This window comes from Pagrus major, chromosome 1 (genome assembly GCF_040436345.1).
Source record: "Pagrus major chromosome 1, Pma_NU_1.0".
Lineage (NCBI taxonomy): Eukaryota > Metazoa > Chordata > Actinopteri > Spariformes > Sparidae > Pagrus > Pagrus major.
The window spans coordinates 7,761,213-7,781,430 of NC_133215.1; the positions used below are offsets into that span (position 1 = coordinate 7,761,213).

Below are 20,218 nucleotides of genomic sequence, written 5' to 3' on the forward strand. Positions count from 1 at the left end.
CACAGGTCAGGGTCGGGATCCAGTGTCTGCTTCAAGAATCCTACAACCATGCTGACACATACAGTCGAATACAACTGTGATAATCAATCAGTTGACAGCCATTGTTTGAGAAGATCAACAGTAATCAGCATAATTGTTGGTTTAATATAAAGTGAGTTGGTCACAGGTTAATAATCCATCATAATTTGACAGCAGCCTTGGCCCGCTCCGTTGATGGTTTTGGCTCATGTGGCTGCCTTAACGACGCCTGGGTGCTGTGGTGTCTCACTCAGGTATGGCAGAGATGCCAGCTATGCTGCCTCTGCTATGAAAGAAATGCAAAGTGACATTAAGGTGTGCTGTTGCTGCTTGTCAGACCTCAACTATCTCCCTGTAGGTTTGCGAAACTTTGCTGTGAAGAGGTCGATCCCTCGCCCAGCAAAATACCAGATCCTGCCCGTTGGAGACAGGCAGGATGATTTTGGTTTCCTGCTGAATTCTTTCCAAACTGCAGTAACAAATACCTGATATTAGAGGAGTGTGTTCCTGCTTCTACTTCTACTTCTTCTTCTACCTCTGAAGCATCAACAGACTTTTCTCCCAGCACACACGTCGGCTCATTAGACACAGGTTTAACTAATCTCACTGATAAATGCTGCATTCAATGTTGGTATATCAGTGCCGGGGTTCTGGCATTGCTCCTGCTGGCTCACTGAATAAAACACAAACACTACAGCACCATTAGTAAAGTTATTGGTTACACCTGTGTTGGCGGGCCACCAACCCAAAGCGTCTGCACCTGAGGATGAGACCCAACAGTCAACTTTGTTTCTCCAGATTTTCTGGCGCCTTTAACTGTCCAGAGCAAAACAAGAAAACAAGGAAATAGAAGGGATGTAGCAATTCTGCAAACCTACGGTTCAGTTTAGACATTGATTATTGATCCACAACTCTTTTCATACCTGATTTTTCTTTGTTTTATTGTTTTTTTTTTGTTTATATCACGTCTTCCGTCTCAGTTGGTCTGAAATCTTGATGATGAGTCAGAGGGATTACTTCTGTATGAGTCTATACAATGGTTTTTTTGCATAGTACACCTTTACCAAGTCAAAATATCCATTGTTAGAAAGCTCTATTGAACATGTCTTGGGTCTTTGTGGTGTTTTATCCATATATACTGGCTGTTTATTCGGTGTTGCAGTGGTGCAACTGTGTGCAGCTTCTTCTGTAGTCGTGCTGGTGGTGACGGAAACATGAACTGATTGGAATCAGCTGCTTCATTCATGCTTTATAATCATTGAGGTCATCATCAGCTGCTTGGCGGCCAGATGAATAGTAGCATTCAATCATATTCATATAGGGCTGGGTGTGTGCGACAAAACTTGTCGCTGTAACTCCGTTGATTTCTTCATGCCTGTGCTTTACTTGCTGCCACGGCTCCTTTCTGTATTGTTCATTCAACGACTTTAACTGATTTGGATGGTTATGAATGAGTTTATTAAGAGGGTTTAGCTCTCCTGGCACAGTCCTTGTTGCAGAGGCTTTTGGCTACTGTTAAAATTGTCAATACTGTGATTTAATTGTCTTTGACTGAAAGACAGTTTTGCTTGAATTCAATGTGTTTGCACCGAGACTCATTATCTGTATCTTCAGGCGCTTACAAATTGCATTCAAACCTACTAAAACACTTTTTAATGCTTTGAAACCTCAACACGTCAACAGACGTGTGGTTTTCTTTTGCTTTTTTTTTTTTTACCGTTGCAAACTGTTGAGCGCAAGACGTATCCTGTCATCCGAACACTCGTCACGTGCACGCGCACAAGATCTCATCGAAGTGATCAGCTACAGAACTATTAAAAAATGTCTACTGGGAGCATTTTATTCAAATTTCTTCACTCGCTTTCAAAAGAGAGAACAAATCTAATGCACACATTTTTAAACGTGACAAAATGGGTCAGTATCATGTTTGTGTGTCATTGTTTTTTACCAGATTCATCATATAAGTACACACACAGATCTGTATATGGTTTCTTGTAAATAGATGCATACTGGTGTACATAAAACTGGTCAGTCACCTACCTTTAATTGTGCATGCACAAACATGAATGGAAACTAAACTGTACAGGAAGAGGAATTAACTAGCCCGGTTTGGCATTTACTTGCAGCACAGTTGGGCACACACCCTTGACCCAGGATGGCTTTTGGTGACACCGGTTTGTCCACTGAAAAGTATGAACGCCAGCGATGAGGCACCACAAGAACAGGAAGGGCTTTATGCATTAACAACTACAGCCAAAACAGTCACTGAAGGTAAAGGTTGTGCGTGTGTGTCTTTACACTCCACTGGCTCTGAGCCCGTTCTGTCTGTCAACAGTTGAAAATAAGCATGTCACCTGTACTCACCTTCACACAGGTGTGCCAGCGGGAGACTTGCAGTGGGAATAACAACAACTCTCAAACATGCCAGCTGTGATCTTGTCGTTCCCTTTAGTATAAAATAGTACACATTTTGTTTAATCCTCCCGAGGAAGTCATATACTGTATCCTCCGCAAGTTTCACTCTATAAGCTACACAAAAGATTTGTTTTAAGTACAGTGTGAACGACTCTATCGTGTTAGCTTGACATCATTTTTCTACAATGGAAAGTCTTTAAACAGCAACAAGCAAACTTTTCACCTTTTAAACAGTGGAGTGTTGTTTCCCCCTCCTCCTCCCTCTCTGATCTGTTAATTCCTGCCCTGCCATCACTTGTCGCTCCTCTTAATGAGCTGTTTACATCTGGAAACGACATCTAGCCCGAAGCTGAGATGCTTGCAGAAGCCACAGAAGCAGTTAGTGTTTTTCCAGCAAAAAGCAAAGGTTCACAGAGGGTTTAACGGGCCTTGTTTTCCATGCAATAAACCGCCCTGCGCTTTCTTTTACTTGATGCATCCTGCCATCATATCAGCTTTAACTTGTCACTGCTTTTAATTTCTTTATCTCCTGCCTTCCGCCATCCATCCATCAATCCATCTATGCATCCATCCCTCCTCCTTCCTCCAGGCCTGATTACTGACTGATGATCACCTGCGGGACTATTACCCAATAGGGGCCCCTTCATGCTTGTTAAGCCCAGCTGTCAGTTACCAAAGTGTGGCCTCTGGCAGGGTACAGGTTGGGCTGGACCGTGGGGGGACGAGTTGGGGTGGTAGACGCCTCCCTCTCCAGTTTGTACAAGTCTCGACAGATATTGTACCATAACAGCTTATCTGTCCTTTAACAAACACTGAACCTAGTTCTGGTTCTGAGTGACATCTCTCTCCGTCTCTCTTTTATACCAACATGCCTTTTATCTACTTACTAGTCGAAATGTAAGATGGGAAACTCATGTTAAACTGGCAATAGACAAGTTTTTTTTGTTAAGTAAATGTTTATTGCACAATGTAATAAAATGATGATCCAAGGCCAAAGTCGTGACTAAAACTTCCTTCACTTTCGTCTGCAGCTGGCGGATAAATCCCAGGGAACTGGTTTGTGTCTGTAGCTTTGATTTATAGACAAACTGTAGCTTAAACTCTACGTTCACTGTGTTAAAAATGCAGGTCTGTCACAGGACGCAAATTCAAATCTCCCGACTGATAGTTGAATGCATTACCTCTACACCCGTACTTTTCACTTTGCTACAGACAGGATTAGGGCTGCAGCGAATAGCTGAAGCTTTCTAAGCCTCATTCATAATGTTGACATCCTAATTCTGAATCAACATTATGCATGAGGAGAAACGCTGTGCATGTCTATTTATTCTGTTTAAGCCCTGTACTTCTGCACAGTCGCAGAAAAAGATTAGGCTCCGCTAACATTATTACTACTTTTCTGTAAAACTAGATTCCAGTGATGTGCTGTGGAGGATTATTTCTGACTCGTGTGATCCAAACATTTTTCCCCTTGGGGATCAATAAAGTATTTCTGATTCTGATTAATCATTTCCAAAAGTCACAACATTCACAATGACATGTTCAGCTTAAATCCATAATGGTTGGTGTTTAGCCTTTCATTAGCTCTCCTGCTTGCCAGCGTTTTTGGCACAATAAACAAGGCATCTTACACATTTTGAGCACGTTTGATGCCAACAAAATGTACTTAAATTGTGATCTTGCTAAATTTGTATCTTGACAATGAACTCCTACTTGAGTTTGCAACATTTTATTAAAAAAAAATATATATTTCAAGTTTATTCAAAAGTTTCATGTCCGTCAGGCCATAATATTTTGCGAAATTATAATTGTCTGTTAAACCAAAAGGAAAAAAAACCCTTCTGTTTCTTTCAGAGGTCATTTGCAGGATGTTTTCAGCATCTTGCATTGGATTATATGGAGACTTGTTCATAAACATCACACAACCGTGTCCAGTTTACCTCAATACAAAGACTGTGCTACATACACTGTAGTGTATGTGTTATAGATGATATGATCATTTTCTCTTCAGGACATGAAAATTGCGCTCAGACCTGATTTCAGACGCCACCACAGCCTCGGCCGTGAGTTTCTGCACGCCTTGTTATTATCATGGGACTTCTGCCTCGACCCAAACCAACTAACTAATTAGTGCTGCAAATTTACAGGCATGGCCGACTCACGGCGGGAAGAATCTGCAACAATCTGCGCCGTTATTCCCAATCACACGACTCCAGATCATATTTGTCCCGTGCAAACACATCTCCGCACCGTGAACGCTGCCTCTGCTGCACCCGCTTAAATCCTTGTCCAGATGCATGCACACACACACACACACACACACACACACACACACACACACACACACACACACACACACACACACACACACACACACAAGCTGAAACAGGCCCAAAGACCTCTACCAACCGTCCCCTGCTGCTGGATCACCTCATTAACCCAGTGTTAGGTCAGGGAGTGTGGACGGATTTACTGCTGAGAGACGTCTACAGGAACTGCCAGGAACACACACACACACACACACACACAGTAACTATAATTTGATTATAATTGGCAAATAGGTTCCCCTTGAACACAAAATGAACACAGGTTGTGAGGCACAAACAGTTAATGTGTGTGAATGGAAACGTATCCCTGATGTTGTTTAGTCATTTGTGTGTGTGTGTGTGTGTGTGTGTGTGTGTCTGTGTGTGTGTGTGTGTGTGGGATGGGTGTTTACTTTGTCACTTATCTATTTACTTAAACTCCTGACAGATCCTTTAAAGTAAACACACACACGTACACACACACACACCCACTCTCATTCTTGTCTCTGCTGGAAGGGGAATCAATTAGCGCAAACTGAACTGCGTGTGTGTGTTTGTTTGGCTCGGTTAAAGCCAGTGACCTCGGCTGGTTCATGACCCAGAAACAAAGGCTGCATTTTACACAGAAAGAGGAAAAAAAATCAGATTTTTTAACCCTTTGCGGTGCCGTTCAGAGCCATGCCTGGCCCGTCTGCTCCGTCAAGTTTACGAGACCAGACCTGATCCTGGCCATTATTTTCACAGTGTGGGAGCAGCTACAGACGCGTAAAATGTGTCCTGGGAGGGCGACTCCGCTGAGAAGCCTTTGTGTCTGCAAGAACAGGGAAAATATGGAACTGATTTAAAGTTTGGACAAAGTTCATCCTGCGCTATTTGAGCAACATGCTGCTGCCAAAAAACCCCCCAAAACAGTTTTCGCACTGAAATCGTGTGAAGTTTGTGCAACATTTACTACTTTTGTTTGTCGTGATTACAAACCATCACTGACAAATATATAAAAAAGGAGAAATCTTATCTCGAAAATATGGTTGATGTTTATCCAAACTTACAAAGAAGTATGAGCTGATGACATCACACACACACACACACACACACACACACACACACCAGAGTGCGTATCATCTTAACGGACCATTAATCAAGCCCAGGCTCGCTCTCTCTCTCTCTCTCTCTCTCTCTCTCTGTTTGCACTTGCTTCACTATCAGCGATGACAAACAAACTTGAGAATGTTCAACTGAGACACAAAACAACTTATTCAAAGTTCTGAGTCATGTGATCGTGAGTCGAAACTGTACGGGTGCAGAAAAAGCAGCTCAAATGACCCTATAAGTGATTAATGAACAGGGTCAAAGGTCACGTTCACACTCTGTCTTGCCCCGTCTGTTTGTTTTTCTTTCAGGGTTTTTTTTTCTGCCCCTCGATTTTGAGATTTGTTCTTTTCTCTCTTGCTTTTATACTTTATTGGTGTATGTGTTGTATTCAGTTTTGGGTTTATGAGACTATGGGGCCTTGCAGTGACTTGCTAAACACACTTCCAATGAAGGTTGAAGTCAGCGGGTGGCTTTAAGATACCCTTTAGCTGAAAGTGATTGTGAAACAGTTTGGAGAGCAAATTCACAGACAATGAGATCACATAATCGACAGTTCAACAAAGGGTATTGTGAGACGAATTCACACAGTAACGAGGAAACTGATTCACAAAAGAATACAGTCAAAGTGTGAAGTGTCATGACGAGGGCATGAAGGGAGCAGATTGAAGATGCCCGTCGATATATACCTGGACACTGCTCTGAGGAACACACACTCCGGTCTACATCATCATCAGTGGAGCTGAGGTCGAGCAGGTGAACAGTTAAAGGTTTCTGGGAATCAACATCGCAGAGAACTTGTCATGGTCGTCACACATCTCTAAAGGCTCAATTTCGATGCAAACTTCTTGTCAAGTCTTGCAGAGAAGCAAAAGAAAGCATCCTGATGAGAAACACCACAGTCTGTTCACCCTGCTGCCATCTGGCAAAAGATACAGAAGTATCCGCTGCTGCAGCACCAGACAACAGAGCAGCTTCTTTCCACAGGCTCCTGAAGTCATCCTCCATGTTTTTTTGTGCGTAGCGAACTACAATGAGAATTTTGTCGTGCTGAAACCTAAATTAAGGTTTGAATTGGTGGCGTCAGTCAAGTCAAACGATCCTCAACAGAAGACGTCAATAGTGACAATAAAACCAGTAAAAGTAAAAAAAAAAAAAGTCACCACAACTATTCACAAGACACTGCCGACCAGTACCAAATGAAAAAGTTGTGCAAACGTTTTGTTGTGTGTGTCAGTACATCCTGCAAGCCTCACTGCACTCTGTGTAACTGCACCCTGAAATGTGAAGCAATGGCGGACGACACGCTCCGCCACAGACCAGGCGCTGACACACGACTCTGAAAAAAGGCCCGAGGCTCGTAGGGGATGTTTGGAAAAGGGGACGGGGGAGATAAATGATGTGTTTGTGTGGACGGATGGCGTGTGTATACACACATACACACCCATGCACAGACTCCAACAGAAGCCCCCAAGTGACCTCATTTGATTTTGAACTGATAGCATAAATAATGGTTTCCTTTATGGAACAACTGTACTGTTCAGTGTACAAGATGACTTGGCTGTTTTTATATAGTTTTGGTTACAAAGTTTCATTAAAATACGCAGAAACTGACGAGAGATTAAAGAGGATAAAGTCACAAATACTTGTAATAGCCACCAGAATGTTGTCAAACTGTTTTTTAAAGCTCAAGGGAACAGTTGGATTTAATTTGAATGTTTGAAGTATTTCTGAACTTAAATGATTTGGGTTAATGCTTCTTTGAAGATAATCTCTGGTGTGTTCGATTTCATGGGAAGATGTTTGAGTTTGAACTTAGCCGGACGGCACGCTGAGGCCGAGCTGAACAGCGGTGCGAGTCTTCTGAGCATGTGCAGTTCGGCCGTGTTAATCACAAACGTAAATCTGTAAACAGTTGAAAATCAGACGGATCTGAAGCGATTTCATCACATTAACTTTGACCACAACAGCCGGGAGTAAACACACAGGTATGCGTGCCATGAAATGCAGATGTGTGCACAGAAGTAAATCACTTTCCTTTTTGCCGCTTACATGTTTTCACACGGATCAATCACAGCTCGACTGCAGGTCGTCCACTAAAAAGAAGTTAAATCCTTCCAGAAGTTACCAAACTTTCCATAACCTTGTTGATTAGCAGATCTGCGCTACATGAACAAACCAATACCAATGTATTGATCATACATTTCCTAAAAACAGCATAGTTAGCCACAGAAATACTTAAAACAAAAAGTTGGTTAACTTCTCTATAGGCTAAGCTTTTCTTCAAGCTGCCGATGATGAATATACTGTATGTCTGTGTCAAGCTGTCAGGACATTATTGAGCAAACTTACAGTTTTCACCCCACGTCCACTGGTATGTGCTTTCTCAGCTGTCCCGAGTGCCGAACCCTGATGTGCTCTTACCCCATCAGTTTTCTCTGTCCTGGTCAAGTTGAGACTCACTCTAATGAGGCAGAGACCATAATATGAAGAAATCCATGTAAAACAAACTTAAGTTAATGGTGCATTTGGTCATCTATCACTTTTTAACAATTGGCAAACTACAGGAATTGAAACCACCTTTTGTGTAACGCCTCACACACACACACGAACCTTTCTGTCCATTTGAATAATGGCAGCAGTCGAAACTTTAATGAGCAGCCAGTTTAGTGAGAGCCGGAAGTCTCTGAACTGACCAGCAACTCAATCAAACCCAACACAGATATATTAAGTTAATTTTCTGCTGTGAGTCTGTGAAATTGCTCCATTAATCTTTGCAACCTCAGTTTGTTTAATACCTCCCATCTGTTCCAATGAGAGCACCAGTCTGGTGTGTTTTGGCCTCCTCAAAGGTACAGAGGAGTGTTTCTGCAGCTGACTGACCTGATGACTGCTTGTCTTGGACTCGTATCGTGTCTGTGTTTATGGAGAGTCTTGGTTTAGCTAGCAACCATCGCTAACATACTGGTAGATAACACATAACAGACACAGAGAAATAAATACTGTCTCCTCACTAAAACTTTAGTCCAGCAGGTATCAGAATACGATAGTGGAGCCTTAAATTAATAATTTGTTCCCCATTTAATTACTTGAAATAAGAGTTTGTCCAAACTAACACAACGGAAACACTTATCCTGTAAAGTATGTTTAAGTTACAGTCCTGGAAACCCAACATTAGACCTATGTTTGGTGGCCACTACCTGAAGCATCCACACTTTTAGCTGAAAATCAAAATTAAATGGTAGACCTCATAAGCCCATTTATATTGTTCATGACCTGACAAGTTTAAAAAGGTGTAATTTGTCGAATATGACCAGCTTGCGAAGGTAGCTCCAAAAACACAGCGAGCAGCACATCACCAAAGTAACCAACAACTGCTGCTCTCGCCCATTGGCTGTAGCTAGCTAATCTTAGCTAATTGGTTCGTGGCTCAGTTTGTCTTGGAGCCAACCAAACTGGACTGAACACGTTGTCCAAGACCGACTGAGGTCAGTTTGACAACAGGGGATACAATACAGAGGCGATTTACAAACTACATGGGACTAGCCTACAGAGACGTCTCTGGCATAACATCACTGTTGTTATTCACACTCATTTACTTTTTTAAATGTCTTAAAACAAAATTCTGGCCACATCTTACAAATGACTCCTTCAGCTGTTTACTTCGCTCTGCATTCACACAGCAGCATGTGTGTGGCTAGCTGCTTGTCAGCAGGAAGTAAACAAATAGCACCAAAGAACGCAGCAACACATGTGGCACCCCTTGTCACACAATGTATTCAGTACTTTGAGGGCAGTTGAAAAAAGCTTCTAGCTTGATGCCAACTCCTTGCTAACTAGCCAAACTAGCAACAGCTTTGTCTAATTTCAGTTTCACGGCAGAAAAAAATGCAAAATGTGGCCTCACCCAGGCTCAAGACAGGGAAACAGTTGGTAACGGGTGACAGCATCATGATTGGGTATGAAACGGTCATTCTTGAAAGTACGACTTCAAACAGCTGTTGTCGGTAAACACTGTTGGTTTTGCAAATGATTGCGTTCTGCTTTTTTATCTACGCTTTACGCATTTGCACAACTTTTTGGGAATCAGGGCGACACACTCACGCACACTGAGGCCGACGCTATCCACTCCTCTTTCCCGCCAGCGTGCATCAAAAGCTGCTGCAGCGGAACTTTTGATCAGCTTGCCATCTCTTTGATGTGGCTTTCACTTCTCCTCTGTGAACAAGATGTCCAAATTAAAAATACCACAGACTCGCCCACAGCTACAGTTTGCTTCGCCGGGTTCAGTGGGCAGAGGGTGTGTTAAAACAAAGAGTGGCGAGTCAAGTGCAAAGCAATTTAGAAATGATGTGTCATCTGAGGCAGCACCGGCTTAAAAGAGCCGGAGGGAGTGTTTATAAAATTGTAAATGACCTGCAGATCAACCTGATTTGTCTATTTGTGTCTCTGTCTTTTTGGACTTTTAACCCCAAATATGACCAAACAATAAGCTTTTTGTCTTTTTCATAAAAGAAAGCTCAGTTTTTGCTGAAAACATGCCATGTGCAAATGATGAGGGAATAATGTGTGCCTTGTCGACCAAAACAAACAACTTTATGTGTTCGTACTGAACATTCACGACCGTCTGAAGTTTGTTTGTGGACATTGTTTGCTTAGCATAATTATTCTCAGCTTTCTGCACATTTTAATATTTGAGTTCCTGTTTTACAGCAAAGTAAACAAAGCAATGTCGCCCGTAAACATTAAAAATATGTCGCGTTTGCTTTTATTTTACTGCAGCACCAGACAAAGCTGTTTAATGTACAAAAACACTTTCACTTCCACAGTAGTTTTATTGGGATAGTTTGTATTATATGGATCGTTTGGTCTGTCCCTTTGATCCGTTTTCTTTCCCCCCTCATGATTTATTGAGTTGTTCGTGTTTGAATGGGCTCATTGTTGCCACAGTGGACACAGATGTTGTCAGGCTCTGACTAGAAAAATCTCAAAGCTATATAGCGTTTGTTAAAATGTGTTATAGACGTGTTAACTGTGATTTATTTCATTAAAAACAAAAACAATCAATATCACTTGATAGTATCCAGATAGTTAGCAGTACTGAATCTCTACCTACATTACTATTTATTATTTTGGTGCTCCTTTATCACAGATGACCTTAAGACATCTCTACTTTCGGTGCCACAAACAACCTAGATCTCTGCCGAGCTGAGTGTTGAAATCGTGACCTTCACTTGCTCTCATCGTGATAAACAAGTGAGTAACAGTGGAAAACCCGCACAAGCCCGAACACGCCGGTTTGATCTGTTTGTCTTTCTGCGGTGGTCCGAGCATCATCAGACGGGTCGGCTCGGCGCCAACTGGAGCCGCGCTGAACCGCAGAACATACTGTCTTGTGTGGTACTCGCTCAGCAGGGCAGATTTCTTGTCGGGTATGTTAGACAGAGTCAACGCTCTCCCTCTCCTCGCCTGTGTTTCTTCTGCTTCGTCAGTTTCTTGTCGAGGTCCGCGGGTTGACTGATCCCCCCCCTTTGACTCCTGACCTCTTAATCCCCTGCCAGCTGCAGCGAGGAGGCCTCCAAGGAGGACTGTGTGAGTGTGTGTGTGTGTGCATGCATGTGTGAAAGTGTGTGTGTGACAGAGAGAAAAGGAACTGACTATGCAAGAATCAGTGGAAGAGTACAGTATGTACCTGTGTTGTTTGTTAAAATCAGCGACATATCCAGAGTGTGTGGGCGTCTGTCTTTACATGCGTGTGTGGATCGGCGATTGGAGAGTATTGCAACAATAGTTGGCAATAATAGCCGCTGCAAAAACACTTCAGGTTATTACCTCCCAACACAACCTGTGTCTGTAACCTGTAATCCGTGCGCAAGGTGACGTTCGTGCCAAGAACAGGTAAATCAGATAAATGCATTTGTTGCAGAACAGGTGTGATGTTACACCTGCAGCCGAGGCTGTGATTCAGCCGAAGGTTGTGCAACAGCACAGCCTCTTTTAGGCCACAGGGTTCAATAAAAGATCTTGTCTCATTAAGCAATAAATATCACACTTTGTGATCTATAATTAAGTTTAAATTCCCCCATTTGAAAGGGAGATCTCTCAGCAGCCTGACTTTCTTTGGAAACCAACTGGAGTCTTTAATTTCAATCATCTCATCCACCTTTATGTCCTCACACTGCTGCTGATCCAAATAGTACGAGACTTTAAATAACATCTCCGTCTAGTCTTGACTTGAAGACTGAAGACATCTAACCAGAGATTCAACCGACCAATCAGCCAACAGCTCAGTCCAGAAGTCCAGAAGAGATATTGCTATCTTAATAAATTATCTTGTTGGTATTTGTTAAATGAACTGCATTAACTTCACAACAAAAATATTTACAAGTTAAAATGACAAATGCAAACACAGACTTGTTGCTGCACAGACGCAGGGTTTACCGCACAACAAAAGGAGACTAGACGGGAACGTGACACCACACGTGCACCTGAATTCCGACACACATGAGAACAAAACACATTCCCCAAAACTTCCACCTGAGGCGACTGTGGCTCAATGATCTTTCACACGTCCCGACACATACGACGTGCTGCACACGAGCTCGGACTTCTGCTGCACACGTCCGTGAAAACCAACACTACCGGCTAACTTCTGCTTGTCAAGCGGCTTCTCTCTTCACCTGTTGTACCCTCAAGTTGTTCAGGACATCGTAGATCCAGACCTCCACCCTTTGAAGTGCTTTGTGAGGCCCTGCAGCCCCCCCGGGCCAATGTCTACTTCCAGCCTGTGTGAGTGTGTGTTTAGGGGGAATGAGGGCTGTTGAATGGGGATGAAAGAGTGTGTGTGTGTGTGTCTGTGCCCTCAGGGGAAAGCAGGAGAGAGGGGCTCAGAAAGGGGGCTGTAAGGTGGGGTTCCCCTAATCTACAAGCCCACCCCCCCCACACACACCAACTCACTCACCTCTGCTTGCCCTCAGGTGGAGTTATGGCTGCAGGGTGGAGGATGGAGGATGGAGGATGGAGGCAGGGGGATGTGTTATCTTAAAGACTTGAGACAGATTAGGTGTCGAGTCAGAATATGAAAGCTTTCTGTGTATACAGTCCCGGCTCCTCTGGGTTCTCACACGGCAGGAAAAATGTCTGTTTAATTAATTAATTTTTCGGATTATGAATTATCTCAGCGATTTGTTTTATCTAGCACGATTTCTTAACGGTAAATGAGATGTTTGACACAAAAAACACAGTTCTTCGTTAACGTGAGCCCTTTATATCTACAGAGGGAGAGGGTCCTCCAACATGGAGTCCGCCATGTTGTTTCTACAGTAGCCCAGAAGGGACAAACCAAACACTAGCTCTATACATTTGTTTGTGTTTTTAGCAGCTAAGTGTTTGGGACTGGAGAGTGAGGCTAGGGGTTGCAACCTCGATGTTAGATGCCACTTTAAGCTTCGAGATGCACTGTATCGAATAAAGTTAACGCAACATTATGATCTTTGCATCAAGACAACTGGTTTTCTCTTCTGATTGCTGCCCTGTAGTCAGCACCAACTTAAAACTGGTGTTCGCAGCTTGTGTTTAAGATGAAGCTGGTCTAAATATATATTCTGCACACGATGTGAAGACTTCTTTAAAATCATTATAGGGATATGAAAGGACAAACTGCTGCTATGAGGCTATTAAAAGCTTAATCGCTGCCATAATCTCAGTTTGGTATTTCTGCGTTGGGTAATCTGACCACAGACCTGTTCGTTGGAGGCATCTTTCTGTCCTGGTGCCTCCTGGTACCACAGAGGAATGTTACGAGGAGTCTATATGTGTCACGCTCTTTACCTTCCTACTGAACCACTGTGTTTATACAACACGCGGCGAGGATGAGGGGGGAAGGTACTTAGAGACACGCTTCATGGGTTAGTAAAGGAGTAGCAACCCCTGAACCCTCCCTGGGGGTGGAGGGGGGCCCGAGTTCTAGGAAAGCAGAGGTTCCCATCTGGGTGAGCATGTTGAGTCGCAGCCTGTTGTAGGTTTGAGTCTAGAATTCCTCTGGTGTCAAGAAACCTTGTAAAGATGTAATGCGAGTCTTTTTACGACGCTGAAAACAGAAACCAAATTTAGCAAACACTCAGCAATAACTGCCATCATTTAAAGTCATTTATCAGATAAAAAATTGCAAACATCCTCTGGAGTTTTTTCCATCTTTGTAATCAGTGCAAAGTGTTTGAGTTTTGGGCTGCTGTTCGTACAAAAACCAGCAAATCAAAGATGTCACACAGGGTTAGCTGGTGCTGGAAAAATGTCTTCGCCAAATGTCTTGGGGATAAAACAGAGCAACCGGGGAAACAAAGCATCGTCAGCTTACATTATCAGAACAGCTTGTTACTGTAAATGGTTTCAGTATGGCTGCACAGTTCCAGGTAGGCCCGTTCACGAGGAGGAAGTCAGCCCCGAGCGGCGTAACGACTGAACTGAGCAGGATGATTTATCAGCAGTCAGAGGCTCGACGCTGGACGTCCGCTCCATCTGCGTGATCCCCGCTTCCTTTAAACGCTCCCAAATGAGCTGACAAGCCGTTCGGCCCACCCGACCTCTACATCTGCACGGCGAGAGGGGAGGGAGGGATCGAGATTTCTTCCACTTGTTCTTTATGTGCAGTTTGATTTTGTGCTTTAAAAACTAAATGACGGAGACAGCCGGACTAAAACGCCAGTCTGCCCTTCTTTAACCTAGAAATGATGGAGGGGGATTCCTTTTTGTTTAAAGTTACAGGTGTGGATTGGTTTTCTTTTGTTATATAACTTTTCCAGTTTTTGTGAGTAGAAACATGAAACACTATCACTTAAAAATAGCTGTTTACTACAGTGTCATTGTTGATGCTACCACCAGGTGGCACCAAAGCAAGAAGTCTTTAAAATTCTATGCGTAGTGTCTTTAAACAACGTCGTTATTGAGCCTGCTGCTGCAGCTAGTCCGCAAAAACCTAGAGCTGCAACGATTAGTCGATTCATCGATTAGTTAATTAATCCTTTCAGTCATTTTTCAAGCAAGAATATAAAACAAGTGCTTCTTAAATGGAAGAATTTGCTGCTTTTCTTTGTCGTGTATGTCGGTAAATGAAGAGTCTTTAGTTTTGGGCTGTTGGTTGGACAAAAGAAGTGATTTAAAGACGTCACTGTGGGCGCTGGGAAATTGTGATGAGCACTTTTAAAGAACTTTTGGACACATGAAAGACTCAGCAATTAATCGTTCATTGATTAATTGTGAAAATAACTGGCAGATTTATCGATAATGAAAATAAACATTTATTGTTGACACATAGAGGGAAGTTAGAGAAGACGACATGATGCTGTTGCACCTTCCTCACTGTAAACAGAAAAGCTGATCGAATATTAGCGTTAAAAAAAAAGTAAATAAAGGAAAGAAAATCATGATAAAGGGCCTGGATAGCACTGGACATACACTATACTTTTTTTTTATGTCCAGGTGTCCATTTCAAGTAAAGTTCAGGCTCTCACTCCAATAATTTCATCTTGTTAGCCAGGGGGCGTTGCAAAGATGGCTGCTGAGTGGCTAGACTCGCCTATAAGGAGTTTGCATATTGACGTTCTTGTTTGCCTTTGTTTTAACTGAAAGTGCACTAAGTGTTAGTGTCCCTAACGTTAAACAAATGTTTTAGTTGCCACACTCTAAAAATACTTTTTCCATGTCCGTGATCTTTCCCTAACTTTAACCACACAGTTTCCGTGCACATAGAAGGAAGTATTTTTAAAAAGGTTTGCATTAGACATTAAAGAAACGATGTCACTGAATGTAATCCAGGGTCTAACAACAATGTTGAGTCTGGTGATCACTCTGTTCCACATAAAAGGCAAATCCAGCAGAAAATATTAGGCGAACAGCAGAAAACCAAGATGGAAAACAGATTGAGACAGAAACCAGAACAAGAGAGGCAGAAGGGTGAGGCTGGAAACGAGCCCCGCCGCTGTGGTAAAAATGTCACATCTGCAAACGTCAGACACGGTGGAGATGTGGAGAACAGGGAAGCAGCGACGGTCAAGACAACAACAAGAATGTCGCCATCGAGTAGCGAGAGTTTAAAATAGCAGCGTGTTAACAGGAAGCAGTTACAAAGTGTCAGAAAATCACAACAGCCACTTGTGTCGGTGACTTTATTTCCCTATAAAAATCTACCCAGGCAGTGGTACAGTGACCGAAATCTGACCCAGAGGGAGGGTGTGCATGTGTGTGTGTGTGTGTGTGTTGGTGGGTGTGTGTGTGACATCGGAGCACCACAGGGCACACTTAAACCCCACTAAGAGGAGGGGCTTTAAGTTGATGTGGCTGATAACAACTGAAATCTCATCCTCTCTCTCTCTCTCCCTCACACACACACACACACACACACACACACACACACACACTACACAATCCACGACTCCATCCTCTTCACCTTGTACCTCTTAACTTCCTTCATGGGGTTATTAACTCCCTGATTGGGGGAGCTTTCCTTCGGGTTTCGCCTCTATTTAGTTGTCATGGTGGCATGACCCAAACACTTATTAGCTGACCCCTTGGGATTAGTCCAAGCTGGAAACGGCGGGGGGAGGCGGGGTTAAGCCTTCACCTCGAGGTGCTCGCTGCAGCATCTCACCAAAACCTTAATTAAATTGCCGAGACACCGAGTCAGGAATGTTTGCTTTTGCTCTCGCTCTCTCCTGTACGCACTTCGCTCCATCCCTCTTTTACTCCACCTTTCTTTGCTTTTCCCATACTCGCACTCCACGCTGGGTTTTGTTTTCCTCCCTGCTCGCTGACCAATAATAATCTGGAGAGCTGTTATTGTACTCGGACTCCTCTTGGAGCCGACAGACAGTGAAGGCAGCAGGTTGTGCAGAGGAAGATAAAGACAGCAGCTCAGCCGGCTGTCATGTCATTGTCTGGAGTTATTAGATTTCTCTGAACAGCTCAGCTAAGCTTTACAAACCCTCTCCATAACACATGAGCTCTACTTTATGATGGATATCTGTAGTTTTTAATCTATCTATCTATCTATCTATACAAATGTAAACCACACAGTGCAGATTTATATGAAGTCAAACATCACTCAGATGTGTTTTAATCTTCTTTTCTACATGAAATATTATCAGAAAGATGATTTTATTTTCTTATTGCACTGTAACTGACCAGCTCATCCCTGTCTTTAACAGAAAAAAGATTATATTTTGAAACCAGGACTGCAGGTGCACGTAACAATATCACAGCCACAGCTGTAGCTTGGTATTTCCTCATGTTTTTTCATTAATGATTCATCACTTAAGTATTGTTTCTGATTAATCCAATTCATTTTTCATTTCATGGCAACAGTCTGAAACCAGAGAGGCAGCATTTTCTAACATCCAGTTCGCTGGAAGTGGCCATTAATTGGAATCTTCTGCTTGATTAAAACCTTAAGTAGTTAATTGATAATCAAAATGTTATTAATCATAGACTACTCAGTTCAATTCTCTGATCATTTCAGCATTGATCACAGCCAATTTTCATTCAGTAAGATTCTGTGGTAATAAAAGGTCTTTTAGACTAGCAGGGCTGCAACTAAATATTATGTTCATTATCGAATCATTTGATATTTGATTATTTCCTCAATTGATTAATATAAAATGTCAGAAAACAGTCAAAAAAGCTCTTTTCCCAGGGCCGAGGTGACATTTTCAGATGCTTTGATGGACCAGAAGTCCAAAAATCAAAGATATTCAGATTAAAACACCAGAAATAAACATTAAAATCATCACATTTCAGAAGGTAGAACCAGAAGAATTGATTAAACGACTGGTAAAACAGTTGTGCATTGATTTTCTGTCAATCAGCCTATAAGGTAATTGATTGGTATACAAGAAAACAGAGTTGAACATTGTCATTGCTCTTTAATACATAAATAACATCTTGTGCATGAATAAAAACACCTGTCTGCAGCTGCAATGCGCACAGAGGCGCACAAACTACGTGCAAACACAACAAGTCACCACATTAAAACCCTCAGACAGCCCTCATGGCCCAGTGGGTGATGTCTTGATTTGTCTGTGGGGGGGATCAGCAGCCAATCACACGGATTTAAAGTCTCCCATCTGAGGTGAGAACAAACCAAGAAGTGAGAGAACCCGTGGAGGAGCCAGATAACGACCTCTAATCCGATACATTCCACTCAAACGCGGTCTGAAGCGGCGACAACGATAAGAGCTAATCCTGTTTGCGCGTATCTCAGCGGGAAAACACTCCTCTCAGTGTCTCTCCTGTCCGTGCGTCCCCTCCTGAGCGCGTCTGGCCGAGCAGATCCTGACCCGAGATACTGGACCCGTGCGCCGGGAGAGGAATGCGACGATACGCACCGGCCACAAGGGAAAGCTTTCACATGGTGAAGCGGGGCAGTGAGAGGAGCCGAGGGCTCGGATCAATTTATCACAGCCTCTCGGTGTGTCAGAGTTTACAGAATAACTGATTTACTCTGTGGTTTGAGTCGTGGAGTTCAAACGCGAGGAGGCTTTCTGAGCCGAGGAGCACATTTACTGTGAACCGAGAGTTTAAAAGAAATCAGAATTAAAGCAGAGACGCAGGAGAAGCTTACCTTGGAAACGTTATCCAAAGTCCGCTGGAGCAGCTCCTACCCAAACTTTTTATCCACTTTGTCTGCGTGTCTCTCTGCGCAAAACAACACAAACTCTTCCCAAAACAAACTTGTTCACAGTTTCGAGTCCGCAGAGCGAAAAAGGTGAATCAGACACACAGTCTGTCTGTCAGAGGCGAGGATCCGGCGTTCAGGGGCGCACAGACTTCTCAACAATAGCGCTCATTGAAGTGAAGGAGGCGAGCACTTAAACAGGCCGGGGGAGTGGGAGGGACCCAGAGGAGGCCGGGGGCGCGCGAAAACCGTGCGCGCTCCCGAGGCCGGCTGCACCTGCAGAAAGTATCTGCAGCAGGAGAGATGGTGTGTAATGTGCCAGGGCCAGAGGTGAGGGGGGGGGATGAGAGGAGGAAGGTTTTTTTTTCATTATGCACTGTCGATAAGTTGACATTTCAAAATTAAAGCCGACCTTTTTACACTGTAGAACTGCCTCAACAAAATGACTTGTGTAGATGAAGAATCAGCTTTAGTAACAAATAAGTTATTTCTCTTTTAGCTCATAAACACAGTGTAGTGGTCAGTTTTAGGAGTTTGAAGAGATTGTGCCGAAAACTGCGTCTGCTCAGAGGGAAAAACCACACAAGCGTGAAGAGGTGGTCGCACGAAATTGTATTTTAACTTTATTCTCGACATTTCGACTTTTTTCTTGAAGTGCATGATGAAAAAAAAAAACTTACATATAATAATCCACTTCAGATAGATGAAAGAAAGACGTCTGTGGATTACAAATATTTTCATTGATCTCCACACACGTGTTAAGGGTTAAATAAAAATGATCTCCTGTGTGTCTGACATGGTTAACGCAGGAAAAAAAGCATAATAACCACATTAAAATCCACAAAATGCCACCTGTTTCTTCTCCCTCATTAAAAATTCCACAACATATAAAGATGCAAATATTCTTCATTTCATAAGTCTAACTGTTGGACACCAGATGTCTCCTACTTCACTGTAACATCCATCGTCTGTATATGTGCACTGCAGGGCTTCAGGTTTGCTGAATGCTGGACCAGGGCTGGCTTCTTTGTGATGTCACAAACCACGCTCGCAGGCCCCGCCTCTTAAAATCAGATTTTTTAATGAGCACAGAGAAAATTTTGCACGTTGAGCAGATGATTGTGAAAACGCCCTATTGGTGTCACTCACATGCTCATACATCATTGTGCACAGTGAAGCTCGAGCTGCTATCTCCCGTCTCCTTTAACTGATTAATAGTATTACAGTTTTTACGACTCATGGAGAAGCTTTGATGTGACTTGAATCAGGAGTTCAGTGTTGTGTTCAAGGACACTTTTTTTGCAGCAGGATATTAAAGCTCTGGAGCTGATCTTCTTAAAGGCTGCACTAGTTGAATTTTGACCACTTGGGGGCAGTGTTATAAACTGTTATAAACACAGCATTGACATATTATCATCTTTTAAAGGTGCTATTTGTCAGAAAAGTTGGTTTTTGAGTCTCAATCCCAACTCGTCAAAAATACTGGACACATTGGGATTGTAGGTCAAACCGGCCACCATCCCAGTGAGGCAGTATTTGATGAGTTAAAATCAATTTTTCTTACAAATAGCACCTCTAACATTGATATGACATAATATTAAGCAAACAGTTATACACATCCAACAGTCACAGACCAACATTTGCATTTATTTAAAGCAACATTATCTAGAAATTCAAGTGACAGAGCACAGAAAGAAGTGATAGGGGGGCAGAGTGGCTGAGA

General features: G+C 42.9%; 1 protein-coding gene across 1 annotated transcript in view; it reads right to left on the reverse strand.

Annotated features, from left to right (window-relative positions):
* Positions 1-18,606, reverse strand: part of LOC141006470 (vasorin-like) — a 32,011-nt gene extending 13,405 nt beyond the window's left edge. The window contains exon 1 of the mRNA XM_073478690.1: positions 18,442-18,606. The gene's annotated coding sequence lies outside the window, so the exon portion shown is untranslated. The remainder of the gene's footprint in view (positions 1-18,441) is intronic.
* Between the last annotated feature and the right edge of the window lie 1,612 nt (positions 18,607-20,218).